Here is a 17,678-nt window from a genome sequence, read left to right as displayed (position 1 = left end):
TCCCCTTGTCTGATCTCACCAGTCTATTAACAGTGTGATCTGTACGCCTCTGCCTACCCATCTGATCCCCCTTATTCAGTATTTCTATTTTTCCATAGCATGTATCACCTTGCAGCCCAGTATTTTAACCTATTTGTTTCAGTTCAGTTCAGTTCAGTCACTCAGTCGTGTCTGACTCTTTGCGACCCCATGAATCGCACCACGCCAGGCCTCCCTGTCCATCACCAACTCCCGGAGTTCACTCAGACTCATGTCCATCGAGTCAGTGATGCCATCCAGCCATCTCATCCTCGGTCGTCCCCTTCTCCTCCTGCCCCCAATCCCTCCCAGCATCAGAGTCTTTTCCAATGAGTCAACTCTTCGCATGAGGTGGCCAAAGTACTGGAGTTTCAGCTTTAGCATCATTCCCTCCAAAGAAATCCCAGGGCTGATCTCCTTCAGAATGGACTGGTTGGATCTCCTTGCAGTCCAAGGGACTCTTAAGAGTCTTCTCCAACACCGCAGTTCAAAAGCATCAATTTTTCGGCACTCAGCCTTCTTCACAGTCCAACTCTCACATCCATACATGACTACTGGAAAAACCATAGCCTTGACTAGATGGACCTTTGTTGGCAAAGTAATGTCTCTGCTATCTAGGTTGGTCATAACTTTTCTTCCAAGGAGTAAGCATCTTTTAATTTCCTGGCTGCAATCACCATCTGCAGTGATTTTGGAGCCCAAAAATATAAAGTCTGACACTGTTTCCACTGTTTCCCCACCTATTTCCCATGAAGTGATGGGAATGCCATGATCTTCGTTTTCTGAATGTTGAGCTTTAAGCCAACTCTTTCACTGTCCACTTTACATTTAAAGAAGCCTGGCATTTAGGAGATGGTCTATCAGTGTTTGTTGAGTGAATAAATGAGGTCTCCACTGAAGGTTGGTGTTCCACTGAACTGAACAATACAACTTGCTTCATTGAGTAACATCCTTGTTGCAGAAGGCTGAGAGTTTTCCTCACTTTGAATCTGCAGTTCAGTACACAAAAACATAGTTTGTTAAGTCTTTTGAGAAATGGTTCAAGGATAAGAAAGTTTGTAAATACATTCTGTGCATTCTCATAAGTCACTAAGGAAGTGGTGGTTGAGTTTTCAAACAAGAAAATAGAGTCACCTGTTCCCTTCTTTTTCATTCTGTATTCCGTGGTTCCTATCATCTTTCTCTTACTTTCTTATTTGAGATGAATTTTGTTCTTGTTGTGAGAGGGACCTTAGCAATATGAGGTCATACAGAGGGGGACGGGTATAGGATCTGAATGGGCTTGGGGCTGGAAATTGACACTTCAAGAGCAGTGGTCCTGTGTTTCCCTGGTGGTCCAGTGGTTAAGAGTCTACCTTGCAACGCAGGGCCCACTGGTTCAATCCCTGGCCCGAAAAGATCCCACATGCTGCTTGGCAACTGAGCCAGTGCTCCACAACTACTGAGCTCATGTGCCCCAGTTACTAAAAAGCCTGTGTGCCCTAGAGTCTGTCCTCTGCAACGAGAGAAGTCGCCTCAGTGAGAAGCCCTCACACTGTAACTAGAGAGTAGCCCCCACTGGCTGCAACTAAAGAAGGCCTGAGCCTAGCAACGAGGACCCAGTGCACCCCAAACTAAGTAAATAAATATGGTTTTAAAAGAGCAGGGGTCCCCAACCTCTGGGATCTGATACCTGATGGTCTGAGATGAAGCTGATGGAATAATAATAGAAATAAAGTGCACCTAAAAAAGATACAGGAATAAGAATGGTTGGGCAGAAGGAGTCCAACGTGAGGCTCTTGAGAGAAGAACTTAGGAAATGTTCTGAGTCATCATTTTTTAAGACACGTTTGCAGAATATAATTTCCCACAGTTATTAATACATTTTATGTAAACAAAAAAGGTTCTGTATTCAAATCAGTTAAAGAAACACCGAGTTAGATGGCGTTTCTTTACCACAAGACTTCCCAGAGTCTTTAAGACGCTGCCATAAAATGTGAATCTCCAGAGGAGCTTTTCTTTGCAGCATTTCCCTTTTCTCTTTTTCTCTTTTTCTCCTGGAACCCATTTCTCTGCAGATCACCTTGCAGGACAACTCTTCCACATGATAGAGGGGGCTGGTTAGAACTGGTCCCAGGTTTCTGCCAAGCAGTTTGGGGTTCATATCAGGGCTCCAAAGCCAGAGGGTCAGGGTGAGCCTAATCCTTCATGGAGTGGCAGCAGAGCAGAGTGGACAGGTGGACTTGAAAGCCAAATAGATCTGGTTTGGAAGGCTCCCAAGACCACTTTTGAGTTGGGCAGTTTGGAGCAAATGACTTAATCTTCTGCAGTCTTGCATTTCTTCCTCTATGAAATAGGCCTCCTACTGCCTAGGGTAGTGGTGAGGAGTTAAATGAAATTATTACAAAGCACTTAGCATAATGCTCATCAAAGTAAAATTTCAATAAGTGGTAATAGTTGTATTTAATTTGGGGAAGGGTCTAGGTTTTCTTCTTTCTTTGGTCATCCTATGTGACATATGGGATCTTAGTTCCCCAACTAGGGATTGAACCTGAACCCCCTGTATTGAAAGCTTGGAGTCTTAACCACTGGACTGCCAGGGAAGTCCCAGGGGTGGGTCTAGGTTTTGTTTATTAGTATTGATGTTCTTTAGACTGGTCCAGCTCTTCACTGGGGTGCAGTGTTTTGCAACTCAAGGGGCATCCCCATGTCCAAATTTCTCTCTTGACTTGTGGTGTCTGCAGTGGCAGAAATCATTTCAGATCCTCCCCCCAGCCCCCGGCCCCAAACAATGGGCTCAGGCTATTGCTTTCCTCCAGATCTGATTGGAGCTCAGGCCCGGGTCTTGGTGAGCTCGTGAGTGAAAAGAGGCAACACCTCCTGCCAAGAGGTGCTGCAGGAAGCTGTTGCTCACAGTACCTTTATTTCTTCTTCCTTTATCCTGCCTTTGCAGGACATGCAAAACGTCAACACAAAAGCTGACCTTTAGTTAATGTAGCAAACTATATTAGAAAAGGGAGTTGAACAGATAATTATTTCTTACATGTGGCCATTTTTTTAATCACAATGTTGAAGATTCATTTTACGTTAGCTAAGACTTTATAAATTCCATAGAGAAAATGAACAGCCTTGTGATAATGTGGCATCTTTTTGGGCCCTGTGCATTAGCCTGCTGATACATAAGGGGCTATTTATTATCAGGAATTCATATTACCTAAAATAATCATTATTGAAAACATAGTTTTCTTAGCCTGGTCTAGATAACCCTGCATAGGTAGTGACAGCAAATTAAAGCATTTGATTTACATGTTAATTCAATCTAATTTTTCCTAAACTGCCTTGTTCTTTTTTAATGTGTGGTTTATCCAAAAATACTTGCTTGCGTATGCTTTTCCTACTCATAACTGGTTTGTTTGGAGCTGCCTAATAGGATCCAGGCAAATGGTTTTTTCCCATTTCTTCTAACAGGGCACTGCTAGAGTTACCTACTGGATACGTCCAGATATTTTGTCCAAGTTTGAAAGAGGTGGGTGTAACTTGCTCTTCCACGTGCTTATGAAAATTGATATGAATGCTTTTTTAAAAAAAAAATCCACAGGGATTTCCTCTTTTCTCCAAAAAGACATCTTTATTCCTAGCTTTCAAGTTGATTTTTCAGTCTTTTAAGCATTTAAATCAATTATAATTTCAAATAAGAAAGAAAAAAAATGTGTTTAAAATCAAATTATTTGCCAAAAAGAAAATCCAACTTAGATCTGAACTCTCCTGAATTGTTCACTCAGTCAACAAATATTTATTGAGCACTGGCTGTTGTGCTCATTACGTAAGATGCCGAGAGTGAAATAAAGATAAATTAGTCACCATCACTTTCCTCAAGTTCCATGGGTGAAACAAGACTTAGATGCAAATGTCTGTAGCAACACAAAGGGATCATAGGGATGAAAGAGAAGGAAAGGAAATAAAGTGCCATCCATCATAACTCAGACAAGGAAGAGATTAATCTTCCTACAGGAGGATTTGTACATGCTGAGGCATATCCCTTCCAGCATTTTCTGACTCTTTCCATCAATTCTTGGTAATGCCTTCAGTCTATGCCATGATTGGTTTAAAAATGAGGACCAGACATCTCACAGTCCCACGTGCTTCTGAAGGGACCCTGAGGTACACATTATATGAAGTGAAGTGAAAGTGGCTCAGTCGTGTCCCAGTCTCTGCGACCCCATGGACAGTAGTCTGCCAGGCTCCTCTGTCCATGGGATTCTCCAGGCAAGAATACTGGAGTGGGTTGCCATTTCCTCCTTCAAGGGATCTTCCTGACCCTGGGATCAAACCTGGGTCTCCTGCATTGCAGGCAGATTCTTTATCATCTGAGCCACCGGGGAAGCCCTGTAAGAACTTTAAAAAACAAAAACGTGCTAATCAAGGTGTTGATTTTTAATCTAAAAGTTTAATTTTTTGTTGCATATATTAACTTAGAAATACCTCTCCTTGACATTAGTATCTACAAAAGTTTTACCTAAGCTTGGAAACACTAGAGAAGTAATTTTCTTAATGCTGCTAAAGGGCAGAATAAAGATGATCAAGGCCTGACACAGGAGATGTAGACAACAACGAAGGCTGAAAATGTTTGCAAACAGATACTCTAGAATACAGCGCTGTCATGAAGGAAACTCAGAACACATGAGTCACTTCCTCACCCAGGAGTAGGAAGGCCAACACCAGCCTGCTGATGAAGAGCAAAATTTAAAATAACCTAACTAAATTGGGGAAGTGGTCAGAATTCTTTTTTAAGTTCACTGAAGATAAATGCAGGGTGGTACGTTCAGGACAGGGAAATGAACTCTGCAAAAAGGAGAGGAAAAGTGACTGGTTACAGGCAAGGATATCTGAACAGGAGCCAGCAATGAAAATAGATAAGCTGGAGTCAGTCATAACGACAGCTTTTTCAAAACTGGGTGGTGGTGTTAGGATGTGAAAACAAGAGCCTGGAGGGGCGGTGAGGTCCCCTCCCTTTATGCTTGTTTTTCTCAAAGTTTCCTGGAGCACAAGGTCCATTCCTGAGTTCTGTAGTTAAAAAGACACCAAGGACTTGGGGAAGATTCTATCCCTAAATTCAGCCAGGATTAGAAAGTAAGACCTATGCAAAACAGGATCTGAGATTGTTCAGAAGAGAAAGTCAAGAGGTAACTTGACTGATTGGTGTCATTCATATATATATAAAATTTGGCTGTTCTTTAGTTTCACTAGGGAGGAAACAAACTGTTTTAGCTGTAAGATGAATATTTGGGGTTAAATATTCAGAGAACTGTCTCAAATGGAGTCCAAACCATAGTTTAGGCACATTTTTCTCTAATCTGAAAGCCCTCCTTTCTTGGGACTGGGGAGGGTGGTGGTGAGAGACCTACATGGGGTGGGCATCCTTCTTCGCCTGGTTTGAACACTGGTAGAGATTTGCAGCTATTCTTTTCTTTTTCTTATGATTTTTAAGGCATTCTTCCTCTGGGGTAGGGTTGTGGTCCTCCTGGCTCCTTGCTTCCACTTCCATCCCATGCTATTTTTGCCTCTTGCAAAAAAAAAAAAAAAATTCACTTTTATGACCTCCTTGGTTTTCATTTCTACATCTGTCAGTGTCATCAATCAGCTTCTTGGTCCCTCCCTCCCCTTTTTCAAAGTCTTGGCATCTGGGCTATGAGCCCTACCACCATTCCCAGTAGCTTCCCTGCACGTGTGGGAATACCCTTGATCAAATGGCCACTCACTCCCCAAGTTCTCATCTCCAGTGCTTTACTCCAGGGCATCCACTCCAGGGCATGTGCATTGACTGGGTGTCGCATCACTCGAAACTCCTCCATCTTCAGAATCTCTAAAGCAAACAATCTCTGCGCATCACTTCTTCCCCTTCTGCTCAGTTGCTCCGCTGACATCATCCTTCAGCCTCATCCAGACTTCAGTTCCTCGCACCAGCCTTAGGTTCACAGGGGTGGACCTTCTCCTGTCTCAACTTCCCTCTTCCTCCAGCAGAGATATGGTTTAGCGATTTTATAGCACTTTCACTCATGCTCACTACTCCCTTACCCTTTTAGCTTTTTTGTTTCCCTTTTCTGGCAAAATCTCATCCTTGATGAACCCAGTGATCTACATCCAGCCCCCAGGAGCTGAAACTTCCCAGGAAAGTCACATGAGAGCAAATTGGTTTTAGTGTCAGTGCCTAAGATTTCATCTCAGATGAACCCATTCACTGTGTTTCTCTGATTAACTCACTCTCTTGTTGTATAGTTGCTAAGTCTGACTCTTTGTGACCAACTCTTTGTAGCCCGCCAGGCTCCTCTTTCCATGGGATTTCCCAGGCAAGAATACTGGAGTGGGTTGCCAGTTCCTTCTTCAGGGGATCTTCCCGACCCAGGGATCAAGCCTGGTTCTCCTGCATTGGCAGGCTGATTCTTTACCACGGAGCCACCAACTCACTCTCCTACTTTCCACAAAAACTACTGCAAAGCTTCTCCCCACCCTTGTGACCAGCTGCCCAGATACACACAAACAAACACGCTCACCCTTCCCTCACTCTCAGCAGAAAATCTGCCTGCTGCAAAAATTAAAGCAACACAAAGAAAACTGAAGCTGTGATGGGCGGACTCGGTCATTATCTGGATACCAGACATTCATAACTCTCCCTTCCCTACCCACCTCCTCAGAAACTTAACTCTCCAGCAACTTCTCCTTCAAGGAGAATCTCTCACCAAGCTGAATCGTTGTGTTGTACCCAAGGGCCTCCCAAGTGTTCAGCCTCTCATACCCCTCAGCCATTTTTCCAGCTGTCCCATCACAGCCAAAGCACTTGAGCTTTCCAGCTTCACTGTCTCCCCTTTTATTTTCCCATGTGTTCCCAACTCCTCCTTCCGGTGGCCACTCAGTTCTCCATTAAAACCAGTCTTGCTAGGGTCAGCATGAGCTTCGTATCCCTAGATTCAGTGGACGTTCATAGCCCTCATCTCACTCCATCGCCGTAGCCTCTAATACGGCTGCTCCCAGTCTCATTGTTTGAAACGTGCTCTTTCCTGGGTGTGGGGAACACGGGGCTCATTTTCTCCTTACCTCTCTGGCTGCCACCTCTCCTTCACACACTCATTCTCCTAAACTTGGCCATTCAGTATTCAACACACAGCGCCAGGCCCTGTCTCTCTTTTTTTCCCCACTGTGTTCTCTTCCTACATGTACCGATCAATCAGAGTTTGTGGATGGCTTACGAATGTCCATCTCTGGACCAGGCATTTCATCAGAGCTTCAGACCCGTTTATCCACCTACCAAGTTGTCATCACCACGTGGATGTCGCAAAGGTACATCTGCATTTCCAGAGTTAAATCATGACCTTCCCATCCACCAGCCCACGGTCCTCTTCTACTTCCCTTATCTCAACAAAAAGACACTCTCATCTTTATTACTGTATAAGCAACAGGTATCTAGGAATCACCCTTAACCTCCCTTCTCCCTTGCTTACACACTGATTCTAACATCTGGTCCTGTTGGTTACATCTCCTAAATATCTCAAATCCATTTTCCACCTTAACCCAAGCCACTACCACATATCTGTGTAACTTCAGTAGCCTCTTCCTGCAGCTACCTAGCTCACTGGACTCACCTCCTAAGAACCGCACTTTCCCCCTCTCCTTTACTCAGAAACCAGAGTGATTTTGGGGAAACATAGTTCTGAGACTGCCTTTCTTCTATTTAAAACCCTTTCAGAGCTTCCATTGCTCTAACAATAAAGCTGAAACTCTTAAAGCTGAAACTCTTAAAACTAATGTAATTTTGGATCAGCAATTGTACTTGAATTAAAAAAAAAAAAGACAAAATTCGTTGTTCTGCTTCTTCAGGCGATGCCACGGTGAGCTTTCAGGATGTGCTTCTCCCTGCCACAGGGCCTTTGCTCCTCCTGTCCACTCTGTTTGCAATTGTCACTTCATGCATTACAACTTCCCTTTTGCTCTAAGTCAAGGCTGTGCTGTGTTTGGCTTAGTCACTCAGTCATGTCCAATTCTTTGCGACCTCATGGACTGTAGCCCACCAGGCTCTTTCTGTCCCTGGGGATTCTCCAGGCAAGCATACTGGAGTGGGTTGCCATGCCCTCCTCCAGGGGATCTTCCCAACCCAGGGATTAAATCCAGGTCTCCCGCACTGCAGGCAGATTCTTTACTGACTGAGTCAACAGGGATGCCCATGAATACTGGAGTGGGTAACCCATCCTTCTCCAGGGGATCTTCCAGACCCAGGAATCGAACCAGGGTCTTCTGCAATGCAGGTGGATTCTTTACCAGCTGAGCCACCCAGGAAGCCCCTAAGTCTCTAGTGTGGTTTCAATTTATTGGTACGATTGTGTGACTCATGTTTTTCTGTCCTACCCGAGGGGAGCTCTGCGAACACTGGGACCAAGCTGGCCTGGCTCACCACAGTCACCAGTGCTAAGAATAAGGTAGACCATACAAAATATGTTAAAGGAAAAAAACGAATGCATAGATGTATGACCAGTATTATCCTTCGTGTGACTTTAAATTGAGCATATAATTCATAACTAAATTCTTGGGGAAAGGATGGTTTTCTTTAAAAGCAGCTCTATGCAGAACATGCCATCAGTCCTTTGTTACCGACATGGTCCTCTTAGATTATTCTGCTTGTCTAACGATTTTATTTCAGATTTCCCTAATGGTATATAATATTATTCCACTTCCCATGGAATTTGAAATAAAGGAAATATTTTGGTTTTCAGTTTGATACGTTTGGTTTCTCTTCTTTTTCTTTTTTTTCCACTCACTTGAATCTAAGCTTCTCCTTTTCCCTGCCCAGCAGTCTCTGCTTCCTACCAGGGCCTTCCAGGGTAGAGAGGGCTGCACCAGAGCTGGAGCTCAGCCATAGCGGTGATGGGCAGTCACGGAGGTGGCGTTTTCCAGGGCAGTGCCCATTCCTATCAGAGCCCAGGACTCCTCAGCTCCAGTTCTGGTACATGTTGTCCTCAATGCTCTTCCTTGGAGGAGCTTTTTTCTTATTCTAAACTTAGCTTTGCAGTCTGAGTTATTCCTATCTTTTTTTTTTAATTGAAGTATAGCTGATTTACAATGTCTCAGGTGTACAGCAAAGTGATTCAGTTATATGTGTATCTATTCTCTTCCAGATTCCTTTCTACTATCGGTTATTACACAATATTGAATCTAGTTGCCTGTGCTATACAGTAGGTCCTCGTGGCTTATCAGTTCTATATAGAGAAGTGTGTGTCTGTTTATCCCAAATCGATAAATTATCCCTCCCTCTGCCCCACCTTTCCCCTGTGGTAACCATAAGGTTGTTTTCTATGTCTCTGAGTCATTTCTGTTTTGTAAATGTGTTCATTTGTATCATTTTTTGAGATTCTATGTGTAAGTGATATCATGTGATATTTGTCTTTGGCTTACTTGATTTAGCATAATAATCTCTAGGTCCATCAGGTTGCTTCAAATGGCATTATTTCATTCTTTTTGTGTGTGTGTGGCAGAGTCAATCCTGTCTAACCTCACAGTCGACATCCTATCCATCCATATCTGCTGAGGTTTTCTCTGATGCTTCAAGCTGAGATAGACCTCGGTCCCAGAGGCTGGAGCCTCTGGCTCTGTTCTCCAGGAAAGGAAGAACGTGTGCCTTGTGGGGTGACTCGATCCACATCTGCTTCTTCATCCTCCCCTCCCTCCCCGCTTGGGAGCCTGAAGCAGGAGCAGCCCTCCTCTCGGGGCTCGTGTGCTCTGCCCAGCTCAGTGCAGTCTCCTTCGCGTGCTCCCCTTCCACTCACCTCTTAAGCGCTCATGGTCCTCAGGCCACCACCTCACATCTCCTCTTTGTGCCTCGTCTCCTCTCCTTGGGGGATCTCCTAATCTGAAACATGTATTGCCGACTCAGAGTTCCTTCTTAATTTGTGGATATATGTACTCCACGCATACTTGAGATTTAACCATTCATCACGTTTTCATTGAACATAAAGCTGTGACAAGCAAAATAGGATGGGTGACAATTCTATAGGAAGCCTCCAGTCCCAGGGGTGGAGAGCCTTTCAGGGGCATCCAGTTCCCATCATATAGGATCTACTTGACTTTCAGCAAGCTGAAGTTGTGCTTTCCCTGCAGTGGGGCTGCAAAAGTTGGACTATAAAGAAAGCTGAGCACTGAAGAATTGATGCTTTTGAGCTGTGGTGTTGGAGAAGACTCTTGAGAGTCCCTTGGACAGCAAGGAGATCAAGCCGGTCAATCCTAAAGGAAATCAGTCCTGAATATTCATTGGAAGGACTGATGCTGAAACTAAAACTCCAATAATTTGGTCATATGATGCAAAGAACTGACTCACTGGAAAAGACTCTGATGCTGGGAAAGATTGAAGGCAGGAGGAGAAGGGGATGACAGGAGATGAGATGGTTGGATGGCATCACCGACTCAATGGACATGAGTTTGAGCAAGCTCTGGGAGTTGGTGATGGACAGGGAAGCCTGGCGTGCTGCGGTTCATGGGGTCACAAGGAGTAGGACACGACTGAGTGGCTGAACTGAACTGATAACATCTTTCAGAAGTAGCAAGTGACATTCTTGCCACAGCACCAATACAGCCCAGGATATTAGTATGCCTCATACGCTCATCTGTGTATTCTCTCTTCTGCAGTTTAGCAAGATACAGGAAACATAACTCCAGAAAAAATTTCCTTACTAATAGCATTCATAGAGAAACAGTCACTTGAAAAATCTAATGGTAGAAACATTCTGGCTGTAGCACACAAGTATATTTGATCTTGAATGTTGTTTTATAAATGTACCCTTAAAATTGGGCACTATTCACAATTAAATGATTGACTATGATATAATTATTCATTATAAAACATCTGTTTGCTTTACAAAAGAAACATGAGCCCTGGAAGTCATTGGTTTGGTATTTAATTTAATTAGTGAATTTAATGCTTGTCTCTGAGATTGCTCATTTTACACTTCTGCTAGAGGAAGGTGGCTAGCTTGTCAGAAAGAATTACCTACAAATTGGCTAATTAATTGCTTCAACCGTTATACAGTGAGATTCACATGAAAATAGAAAAGGGCGTTCTAAGGACAAAAAGTATCTGCATGGCCATCATACTTGTCAGCAGCTCTAAAGAAATGTCTATTTGTGGACATCCAATCAGTAAAAGAACTGCTTGACTAATATAAACCAGATTGGCTTCAGGAAAAATATATATATGGAAATTTTTATTATTTCTTATCTAATTAGAGAAAAATACCCAGTATCAAAAAACCAACTTTTCAACATTTAATATAAAATGAATGTTCACAAATATGAATAGTGCTTTCGTGCAATAATTTTGAAAAAAAAAAAAAGAACCAAATTAAAGATGACATCTATACAAGGTTATTTATATGTTTTTCAGACAAGATGAACTTCCCCAGTGGTTCAGAGGTTAAAAAATCCTCCTGCAATGCAGGAGACGCAGGTAGACATGGTTTCAATCTCTGGCTCAGGAAGATGCCCTGGAGGAGGAAATGGCAACCCACTGCAGTACTCTTGCCTGGAAAATCCCGTGGACAGAGGAGCCTGCTGGCTCCAGTCCATGGGGTTACAAAGAGTCAGACGTGACTGAGCGCGACACCAGACAGATAACACACTCCAGACGATGTAGTGGAAGCCTGAGGAACTTAAATCTTAACAGGCTATAAGGGTTCAAATAAAGAGGCCTCCAGGCTGACCTAATGTAGCATTTTACTGACTACAGGGTCTTATCTGGTTTTGAATCATGTCTAACTCAGCCTGTATAGATAGCTCTAGACCTACTGTGTTGTGCCAATGTTCCCAAAATCTGGAGAATGATGCCACCACATTGCACGTTATAGAACCGTATCAACTCCACCCAAGTTCCATTCAATTCACAATCAAGTAGTTAAAACTTCCACATTAAAATAAATCAAAAGTTATTACTGATATGCCTCCCATTGGAGTCCCTCTGAAGGGGCCGTGCTTTAGAGTTCTGTAATCATACATGTTTAATGAAAGATGCCTCATCAACAGAGGGTAACACGTGAACTCCATAGTTTGCATCCATACAAGAGCATTCATGCTGTGAATCCTGCTTCTTTTCCATCTAGTGTGCCGCCTCTCCTCCCAGGCCCCCCAAGTCGAGTGAATGTTGGAATGGATTTGATTCAGCCATTTGTTAAAAGCGGATATGGTACGAGAGGCAATGATAGAATCTGGTTTTTACCTGTGGTTACAACTTTATCAATCTTGTTGCTTTAGACTTTGACTGCTACATGTCCTGGGCTGATTATCATGTAGTGGCATATTTCTGCAGCCTTCCTGAGGATGAAGGTGCTTTTTCCAAGCTAATCCAAGTTGGTAGAAGAATTAAATACAGAAAATGTGATGGGGGGACAGGAAAGTGAATAGGATTCTGCCCTCTTGACTGTTGCTGCCAATGCCCTCTGAGATTGGAAGAACTCTTCTCCAGTTTTTAACTAAATGTATTGGCTAGGATTCCAAGTCAGTTTGCTGTGAGACCAACAGGGGGAAAGAAATCAGGCCGGAATGCAAACTTCCATGATTAGATTTTTAAAATATGAAATTTCAGTATGGATGCCACTTGGTTTTGGGGTTAGCAGCAAAGCAGGTATAATTCTCTCCAGCTCTGGGCCTTTTGTTTCTTTTTTCACATACAAGGCAACAGAAAAAAAAAATTAGCTTTTACGAGTTTAAGCAGTTCAATCTATAAAGATGTCGGAATGGTTATAAAATGTAATACTAACGACAAAAATAATCCTTCAAGACAAGATAAACATTGCAGAATCATAAGATGAGGCTGTTAATTATGTCTGTCCAAAATGACAGATTATATCCACTTAGAATAGGAAGTGAAGAAACTAAATCCTGCTAAGCTTTTTATTGGACCTTCCCCCCAAAAACAAGTCAATAATTCTTTCCTTTAAAATATGTTGTGATTAATGACATGAAAACAAAGAAGGACTTCCCTGGCAGCCCAATGATTAAGACAGCTGGGTCTCAGGAAGTGCCCGCCCCTGGACAAACTCCCTTGCCCTTCAGTCATTATCCCATAACCCCTCTCTGGGGACAGCCTGTACTCATGACTGGCTAATGCAGGAGTATAAATACCTACACACCTGCCAACCCTCCCTCTCCCATCCCCCACACCTCCATTTGGAAAGTTCTAGAAGGGTCACCCTAATCTCTGAGCTACATGTAGATAAGCCTGAGGCCTCTGCTGCAACTGCATCAAAATTCAGCTTCTTCCTCAGCCAAGTCCTATATTCCTCACACTGTTCCTGATCGAACTTTCTGGCAAACATCCTACAGGCAAATCTCTGACCTGTGACAACGTGTGACTTCCAAGTCACTGCAGGGGAAAGCGGCGAAATGAATAGTTCTCACGGCTAAAGTAAAATTTAAAAGGAAACCAAAAATAATTTTTATAAAGAGTATTCTTTTTAACCGAAAGCATGAAATGAGCTAACAAGATACATGTGTATGTGTTCAAATTTCCTCTATTAGAAGACAAAGACTCTCCCAATGAATCAAAAAAAAACAAAATCTGTGTCCTATTTTGTCAGCTATTTATTTCATAGATATCAGCTGAGGTCATCTTGACCTTTTAAAATTAAAATAAAATTGGCTCGAGCCTTTCACCCTGTGTCCTTAGGGAAGCACAGTGCCCTCCTCTGATATTTCTACAAATTCCTGGGCACTCACACTCGTGCTGGCAGCTTCTGTTCACCTCTGGACATGATCTCATTCACGACTCAGCATGGCTGTTTTCCTCTCTCCATGCCCCATCACTGCTACCCAAGCCCTTCCCTTGATTCTCCGACAAACCTCTCGCACAGAGCAGAGCTGTGCGTTCAATCCCATTGGCTAGGGTTAGGGAGATGGTTTTAAACCACAGAAATTCGAAAAACTTAAAACTGGGCTTGATATTCATATTCTTAAATTCATGTTCTTTGATGACAGTTTCTCATGGTTGTTTCCTGATACAATTTCCCCTATTTAGAAACTACTGAAAAAAATTCAAAAATGACTGAAAAGTCCAACAATAGGCAAAGAGTTACTTAAATTGTGAGAGCACCATATGGTGAGAAACTGGAGAAATGTTATTTTCAAATAATATTTAATGACTTGGTAAAATGTTCTTGGTATCGTAAGTAACAGTAGTTAAAAACATAATTGTGTATAGAGAGTTGTGTATATTTTGTGACCCCCCAAATATATAATTTTAAAATCGGAAGGAAATACACTAAATGGTTAAGTGTAGTTTCTAAGTATTGAGGTTACTGTGTGTATTTTTTGTACTTATTAATTTTTTAATTTTAAAAAATGAATACATACTACCTTTAGAATTAGCCGCAATAAGCTATGCTATTTTGAAATATCTATTGGGTAAATACTGTGGAGATTCAGTTCAGTTCAGTCATTCAGTTGTGTCCGACTCTTTGCGACCCCATGAATTGCAACACGCCAGACCTCCCTGTCCAACTCCAAGAGTTCACTCAAACTCAAGTCCATCGAGTCGGTGATGCCATCCAGCCATCTCATCATCTGTGTCCCCTTCTCCTCCTGCCCCCAATCCCTCCCAGCATCAGAGTCTTTTCCAATGGGTCAACTCCTCACATGAGGTGGCCAAAGTACTGGAGTTTCAGCTTTAGCATCATTCCTTCCAAAGAACACCCAGGGCTGATCTCCTTCAGAATGGACTGGTTGGATCTCCTTGCAGTCCTGTGGAGATTAGAATACCTTTATTATTTGGGTGGCTGGAATAAAGCAATCATTTATATTAATTATCCTCAAGCCTGTTAATTTCTTTATAAGAATAGGAAATCAGGCCCTTCTGAAAAGAATGGCAATATGTCCCACTGCTGTGCTGAGTATAGTGAGAAAGAGAAGGGGGGAGGGAAAGAAAGAGAGAGAGAGGTCAACACCCTATTGTTGTTCACTCAGTTGTGTCTGACTCTTTGAGACCCCATGGACAGCAGCATGCCAGCCTTCCCTGTCCACTGTCTCCCAGAGTTTGCTCAAACTCTTATCCATTGAGTCAAAGATGCCATCAACCATCTCATCCTCTAACGCCCCTTTCTCCTCCTGCCCTCAGTCTTTCCCAGCATCAGGGTCTTTTCCAGTGAGTTGGCACTAAATACAATTAATTTATACTTGTAATACAATTGTGTCAAATACTATTTTATGTTAAATACAAAAAATATTTCTATTATCATATGTACTGCTGTCTTTTTTTTTTTTTAATAAATTCTCTATCTACTATTGGTAAATCGTAGGAGCTTAAAGAATTTTTTAAACTGGAAAAGAATGAATGTTGTCCTTCTGAGAGAATGTGAAATCTGAATTACAGAAATAGGTATATCTTACAGTGCTGCAAGGATCTCTTCTGTGGAAGCGCAACGGTAACTGGGTCACTGATAATTATCAGTAAGGCCAAGAAAGTATAGTTTTCTCTTGAGGGCCAGCGTAAGAGTTTCCCTCCAGGTCACACATCCTCTCTCCCTCTCCCTCTCCCCACCCCCCATCCCAGCCATTCTTCAAACCCCCTCCCCCATAACCTCCATAAAAATGACTTCCCTGTAACATAACTGTGCGCTGCGGGCTCAAATGAACCAGCCCACTGTCCCGGGAACATGAAGGCACCGATGGCGTCCATTGAGAAAGGCTCTGGCTTCTAATTAATAAGCCAGTGTTCCACTAAGGAAACAAAAGATGAATGATGGGCTAAAGGCGCTCTTATTAAGACGTCTTGTCTTTCATAAAGTCAGAGGAAATGGAAAGAGGAAAAGCATTTTTCCTAATTAGCTTCAAATTTTCCCTTCACCCACTAATCAAAATCTGTTAGGAAGGAGATGGGGATTTTGGGGGGCATTTTCCTCATCTCAAGCCAGCAGCGCCCTCTTTGTCAAGGCAGAGCTTGACTGGTCGGACCCAAATTCACTGTGGGGTTTGGAGAACCACAGATCTTAAAGTGAAGACCCCAGGACTTCCCCCCACCCCCCAAAATTCTGACTCAGCAAACCCAAAGCAAGCCTGGGAATCATTTTACAAACTGGCCACTTGAGAAGCTGAGACCTGTATAGCAATGCTATGTGGCTGTTTTAACAGACTTTTGGTGATTTTGAAGTATGAAGTTCTGGTAACTTCCTGGTTCCTAGGACCTCTGTTTTTACAGATAAAAACCTACAGAATGTTTTTTATCCCTTTAACAAAACCTTGCTTTGTGAACTATAATCCTTATGAAACTGGTGAGAAGGTTGGAGATGTCAAGAAATCATCTAATCTCTCTCCTTCCATCCAGACTGAATATAAATTTGGTGCCATCATGGAGATGATGCCTTTTGTTCTATTAGTTCAGAATCACTAGTGATAATGGTAAATATTCCCAAGACACACCATTTAGTGTTTATTTTAAAATATCATTTGATGTGATTGTATAAATCAAGATCAGAATTATCCTTAATTATTGCACACATACATGTTTGTATATGTGTGTGGACTCTTCAGTGACCAAACCAATTGTAAGACCGAGAATACACTTTTTAAAATATTTGCACATTATTGTAAACATAATAGAATTATATAAAATTCAAACATTACAGAACTATTTAAGGTAGAAAGTGAAAATCTACCATAATCCTCAAATCAGAGTCTCTATATATACATATGTGTGTATATATGTATATATACACACAAATATATATGTTATGTGTATGTATATCTAAGCTTTTCTTATTATGGAACATTCTTAACATAAATGGAATTCTATAAAATGTAGTATTATACAATTAGGCAATACATGTTGGATTGATTCCCTAGTACTACCCCCTCCTACCTCCTTGTGTAGCTGGATAGCATTCCACTAAACGGCTGTATGGTGGTTTGTTTAATCATTCTTACAAGGAATCAGTTTGGTCTATGTTTTCGTTTTGTTTGTTTGTTGTTTGTTTCTGGCTGTGCCACATGGCATGTGGGATCTTAGGTCCTCCACCAGTGATCCACCCTGTGCTCCCTGCAGTGGGAGCTTGGAGTCTTAACCACTGGACTAACAAGGAATTCCCTGGTCTACATTTTTACTACAAACAACACTCCCAGTCCTACTGAATCTTCAGATTTTTGCCCGTTTGTCTCTTTTTTAAGGTATCTTCTCTGACCCCTAAATTAAGTTTCCTTGCCTAATAGATCGGAGAAGGCAATGGCACCCCACTCCAGTACTCTTGCCTGGAAAATCCCATGGATGGAGGAGCCTGGTGGGCTGCAGTCCATGGGGTCGCTAAGAGTTGGACACGACTGAGCGACTTCACTTTCACTTTTCAACTTTCATGCCTTGGAGAAGGAAATGGCAACCCACTCCGGTGTTCTTGCCTGGAGAATCCAGGGACTGGGGAGCCTGGTGGGCTGCCGTCTATGGGGTCGCACAGAGTTGGACACGACTGAAGTGGTTTGGCAGCCTAATAGATGCTTTCATAGCCACATGAGTCTCTCCAAGGTTGCCTGATCCAACTTGACTATTGCACGTGTGTGATTATCTGACTAGAGTCTGAGGCCTCTACCAGACTGTGGGCGTCATGTGTGCAGGGAGGGGTCTGTCTGGTTTTGCTCCCTGTATATCCGCAATGACCCGAATAGTATAT

This window comes from Ovis canadensis, chromosome 13 (genome assembly GCF_042477335.2).
Source record: "Ovis canadensis isolate MfBH-ARS-UI-01 breed Bighorn chromosome 13, ARS-UI_OviCan_v2, whole genome shotgun sequence".
Lineage (NCBI taxonomy): Eukaryota > Metazoa > Chordata > Mammalia > Artiodactyla > Bovidae > Ovis > Ovis canadensis.
Note: the sequence above shows the minus strand (reverse complement) of the source record.